Raw genomic sequence first — 6082 nt, 5'->3', positions numbered from 1 at the left:
TTGTTGTTTCAAAAGTAAGAGCAAGTCCCTGTCTGGATAATTAAAACTCTGGGTCGTAGATTCAAATTCTCTAATGAATTTCAAAAAATCCTCACCTTCCTTACTTTGGAATTTGGGTAGAGGGGCAGTGGGTTGCCTCAAAAGACTCCTAGCAATATCAGTAGTTAATGAAAGTTGAGGGCTTCCAGCACTTACACTTACATCCAACAAAGGCAAAATACCTGAAATCTTATCATGGTAAGATTGACATGCTGAAAGCTCAGCTTCCAAATCCTCCTCTCTAAATTCCCCTGAAAATTTTAGAATCTGTATTTTAGAATCCAAGTCACTTAATCGCTTCCTATAATCCAGGAGAACACCTCGTTCAGATACTTTAGCAGTATTTTCTAATGAAGGGTACTGCGAGGAACGGTTGGCACAATCTGTAACCTTCTTTCTAATAATCTTACGCTGACCAATTAGCACTACCAATTCAGCCATTATGACGACAAAAACAGGCACCAAAATATATAAAAAGTATGATTAATACAATACACAACTACAAATAAAAAAAACAAGCACCAATATATATATAATAAGTATATTAATGCAATACTCAACGAAAATTTTCTAAACAAAATAGTTAACACCACTTATTACAAATAACGTTATTACGAAGCAAAAAGCTCAAAATAACGCGAGAAATAGGAGCACTCAAATACGCAATAAATTATTCGCAAAGGGATAAACAAAATATGAACCGCATAAATAGTTAACACAGAACTTTAAATCAATTGCCAAGTAAACAAACTCGCTTACGGAATCGTAAAAATGGTACACCGAACTCTTTCTTAAACAGCAAAAAATCGATTAAAGAAATAAACAAATAATAACAACCCCTTCCAGGAAGAAACCTCGAACACACCGCAATTAACGTTCTGTATCACGTACCTAACCTATAATGCTAAATCCTGTCACGGTCGCCATACGCTGAATTTTAATTTACAAACACCAGGAATTAAATAAGGATAATTAAAATGTGAAAAAAATTAAGTAATTTATTGTATTTGATAAATACCCTAATTCATCCAGTTGCTGATGCGGCAGCTAATACACAAAGTTGAACATCGTGAGGCAAGGGGGAACCGCAGTAATTCAGCTTCTTCCAAATACCTTAAATATTACCAAATGTCAAATTACATACTACACAACGATCATAAAAATACATATAAAAATCAAATTATTATGTGAAGCACGTTATAACACTTGGCAAGTTGCATACCTTGGAAATCTTATGTAAATAAATATAAACCCATAGTCCAAACTGGAGTCCACGAAGTACAATTTATGATATCCCTTTAAAGGGTACGAAGTCGTTACAAAACTGAAAAGGGTACGAACTCGTTACTAAATTGAATGGTATGAAAAAAAAATATAACATTGAAAAAAGTAAGCGATGATAATTGGAAGTCAAATTTGAATGGGATGGCATTATCCCTCTAAATGATTTCGGACTGACATAAAAAAAAAACTCCCCCTGAGTTTTACAGACCCACCGATATCATCCTGGGACGAAGGCGAAGTACGTGTAGAGATGGGTTGCGATGAAAGAAAGCTTCTTCCTGGTCGGGATTACACAGAAGTTTACATGGCGATAATACTCTTCGTCACTTCAAAGGACATGTAGAAAATGTTCTTGTCACGTTAACTGTGTAGCTGTACAAAGTGTATTCTTATATCAAGAATAGGAGCTCGAGTTACAAGACCCTTAGCGATGGAATGCTCCTTCGTAACTGTCTTAAAGTTTCCGTCAACCTCAGGAAGAAAGCAAAGCATTAGTGGCTGGTTAGGTTAAAACCAGAAACGGCCGCAGGAAGGCAGTGAGCTGTTAACAACCAAGGGGGTAGTTAAATACTTGAAACTAAGCTAACTGTCTTCCAGTGACCATGCTACTATAAAAACAAAATATAATATAAAACAAAATATAATATATAATAAAAAAGAAAATACAAATTCCATTTGGAATTTCAGTACACCCATGATTTCAAACTGCTCAAAATTATGGTTGCGGATGGGAGTTCGTAATACATTCGAATTTCATACGCAATACATTTGTAATTCAGACGCAATACATCCGCTGTTATTCTCTGTGTTCGGCCTTTATCCGCAACTCATGGGTAATTGCGTGTTGGTAGCGGAATTGGAGCGTATGTTTCGTGTAAATATGCCGAATGTATAACATACCTAACACATTCATACTACAAATGACTGCAAATTATAAAAATGCATTACAGATACACAGCATATAATTTGGGAACCAATAGCAATTGGATAACGATAACCTAAGATTGTATATAAAAGTGAGCCAGATCTGTACTCTCGTCAATTGCCATTCAACATAACTTATTTGCGAAAGGGGACGTAAACATCCTGTAATTTTCTCAGATTTATATCCATAGCTGTCCCGGGTGGAACTAACATATCATATCTAGTCTTGAAAATTTCAATGATATTTTCATCGTTCATTGAATATTAACCTTTAATAGAGCCTCCATTTTCATTGTATTTTTAAGATAAAACAGACAACTTCCTCATTCAGAAGTCTATTACAAATCTTGTATATTATTGACCCCTTAACTTCGCGTAAAACAACTATAATAATGGCATTTGCATTTTCTGTTAAAAAGTAAAAGAAAATCTAAATGCCTCTACATCTAAGGACTATTAAATGGAGATTGCGTCAATGAACTTATGGCATTTTGAATTTGGAGAAAAATGGGTTCCCACGACACATAGTAACAAAACCTACAAAGATATTAAACGATAAATTGTTGTTATTATTATTATTATTATTATTATTATTAATATTATTATTATTATTATTATTATTATTATTACAGGCTATACTACAAACCCTAGTTGGAAAAGCAGGATGCTATAAGCCTCAAGGGCTCTGACAAGGAAAAATAGCCCAGTGAGGAAAGGAAAGACGGATATAGATAAACTACAAGAGAAATAATAAAAAAATTCAAATGAAATACTTAAAGAACAATAACAATATTAAAATAGATCTTTCATATATATACTATAAACCCCCACCCCCCAAAAAAAAAATAAACAAGAGGAAGAGAAATGGGGGTAGTAGTGTGCTTAAGTACTCTCAAGCAAGAGAACTCTACCTCGAGACAGTGGAATAGAAAGTGTAAATGCCATGATTACAGTTGTTTTACGCGAAGTTAAGGGCTAAAAAATTTACAAGATTTGTTATAGACTTCTGAATGAAGAAGTTGTGTATTTTATCTTGAATTACAATGAAAAGGGAGTTTCTATTTAATGTTAGTGTTTAATGAACGATGAAAATGTCATTGAAATTTTCAAGACTAGATATATGTTAGTTCCACCCGGTTCAGCTATGGAAATACCTCTGAGAAAATTACAGGATTTTTACATCCCCTTTCGCTAATACGTTATGTTGAATGACAATTGAGGAAAGTCAATTTCTTGCTCACTTTTATATACAATCTTGGGTTATCATTATCCAGTTGCTATTGGTTCGTCAATTATACACTATGTATCTGTAATGCATTTTCATAATCAGTAGTAATTCAGAGTATGAATGTATTAGGTATGTTATACATTCAGTATACATATACGATACATACGCTCCCATTCCTCTACCAACACGCAAATATCTGAGAGTTGCGAATAAAGGCCGAACACAGCAAATAATAGTGGATGTATTGCGTCTGAATTACAAATGTATTGAGTGTGAAATTCGAATGTATTACGAACTCCCATCTGCAACCAAAATTTTTAGCAGTTCAACATCCTGGGAGCAGAAGAAGCAACCAGTGCGGATGCATTGTGGAGATTGGCCAACTGATTTCCGCATGAATCATAAACAATGAATAAGTTCAGCGAATAGTGTTCACTATTCTTTCGCAATTCACCCGCAAGCCATGTGGGACCTGGCCTTAAGGATCGGCCAAGATCCAGCCGACACGCCCAAAGCGAAGATCACAAACCTACCTCTCTCTCTCTCTCTCTCTCTCTCTCTCTCTCTCTCTCTCTCTCTCTCTCTCTCTCTCTCTCTCTCTCTCTCTCTCTCTCTCTCATGTTCATGGATCTATATGGTTTTATAATTGCATTTGGATTTTTGTTTACTTCTATAAGCAAAAATTAAGATTAGTTTTTTTCTCACTAATTCCCTATTTGAAATATTGTCTCATAACGACCTGAGTTTCCATTATCTATATTCTTTGCAAATCTTTTTGTTGTTATGATGTTATTCTTTCATATTTTCCTTACTATTACCATGATATAAACCGTGGAATTACTCTCTCTCTCTCTCTCTCTCTCTCTCTCTCTCTCTCTCTCTCTCTCTCTCTCTCTCTCTCTCATATATCCACTTACTATTACAAACTTCATTTTCTTGGTTTTTTGAGATTAACTTTATCTTGGGAAAATAAACTATCTTTTATATAAGTCCTTCCTCAACGTGATGAAAGTGTTGGCGTATTGCCGTGATCAGCAAGGCTGTACTAGTCAGGGCCACCTATACTCGGTTAGTTTGCTGTGAACGATCAGACTTAAGTCTCGCACCGTCGCCAATCTGCTTTTGGCCAGAATAATGATAAAAGCTGGCCAAACCTCAGACAGGAAAGGACACGACTGAGGATTTTACCCTGCAGTAACGGATGCATTTGTTGTTGTTGCAACAAAGACGTAGTGTAATATTCGGAATCTCGTATATAATAAAGAGTAAATATCTAGCTATATATATATATATATATATATATATATATATATATATATATATATATATGTATATATATATATATATATATATATATATATATATATATGATAAATTTTGCACATTTAGACGTGTTTTTTCATATTCAAATGAGCCATATATATTTTTGATACATTAATGTCTGGATTCTCTTAACGACCTCGGCATCAGAGCCCCAGGCGAAATCACACAAAGACAAGAGCTTGTGTCCGGCCGGGAATCGAACCCTGGTCGGCAAGCTTGTATAGACAGTGGCTAAACCACTTGGCCACGAAGAAAGATAAAAGTCAATGACAATTCTTCTGTACTTATACCTGTCGAATTCAGGTGTTTTGTAATTAGAATTGAAATCAACCCATCTTCACCATCATAGCTAATTGGTAGTTTGTTACCTGACATTCAATTAATGATAAATTTTGCACATGTAGACGTGTTTTTCATATTCAAATAATCCATATATATTTTTGATACATTAATGTCTGGATTCTCTTAACGACCTCGGCATCAGAGCCTCAGGCGAAATCACACAAAGAGGTTGATTTCAACTCTAAGTACAAAACACCTGAATTTGACAAGCATAAGTACAGAAGAATTGTCATTGACTTTTATCTTTCTTCGTGGCCAAGTGGTTTAGTCACTGTCTATACAAGCTTGCCGACCAGGGTTCGATTCCCGGCCGGACACAAGCTCTTGTCTTTGAATGATTTCGCCTGAGGCTCTGATGCCGAGGTCGTTAAGAGAATCCAGACATTAATGTATCAAAAATATATATGGCTTATTTGAATATGAAAAACACGTCTAGATGTGCAAAATTTATCATTAATCGAATGTCAAGTAACAAACTACCAATTAGCTACGATGGTGAAGATGGGTTGATTTCAATTCTAAGTACAAAACACCTGAATTCAACAGGTATATGTACAGAAGAATTGTCATTGACTTTTATCTTTCTTCGTGGCCAAGTGGTTTAGTCACTGTTTATACAAGCTTGCCGACCAGGGTTCGATTCCCGGCCGGACACAAGCTCTTGTCTTTTTGTGATTTCGCCTGGGGCTCTGATGCCGAGGTCGTTAAGAGAATCCAGACATTAATGTATCACAAATATATATGGCTTATTTGAATATATATATATATATATATATATATATATATATATATATATATATATATATATATATATATATATATATATATATATATATATATATATATGTGTGTGTGTGTGTGTGTGTGTGTGTGTGTGTGACCGATATATATATATATATATATATATATATATATATATATATATATATATATATATATATA

The 6082-nt window shown here is 34.5% G+C and overlaps 1 long non-coding RNA gene across 2 annotated transcripts; it reads right to left on the bottom strand.

Moving 5' to 3' along the window:
• Positions 1-1107: 1107 nt before the first annotated feature.
• LOC137627385 (uncharacterized) lies at positions 1108-1978 on the bottom strand. Of its 2 annotated transcripts, XR_011041150.1 has the most exons (3): positions 1536-1939; positions 1262-1363; positions 1108-1152 (listed from the first exon to the last, which is right to left on the bottom strand). It is a non-coding gene; the product is annotated as an uncharacterized lncRNA (long non-coding RNA). The 2 variants fall into 2 exon arrangements; XR_011041149.1 differs by having other exon boundaries at positions 1108-1363; positions 1536-1978.
• Positions 1979-6082: the final 4104 nt, after the last annotated feature.

The sequence above is a fragment of the Palaemon carinicauda genome, chromosome 35, assembly GCF_036898095.1.
Source record: "Palaemon carinicauda isolate YSFRI2023 chromosome 35, ASM3689809v2, whole genome shotgun sequence".
NCBI classification, from domain to species: domain Eukaryota; kingdom Metazoa; phylum Arthropoda; class Malacostraca; order Decapoda; family Palaemonidae; genus Palaemon; species Palaemon carinicauda.
This window is presented reverse-complemented; position numbering and strand designations above follow the sequence as displayed.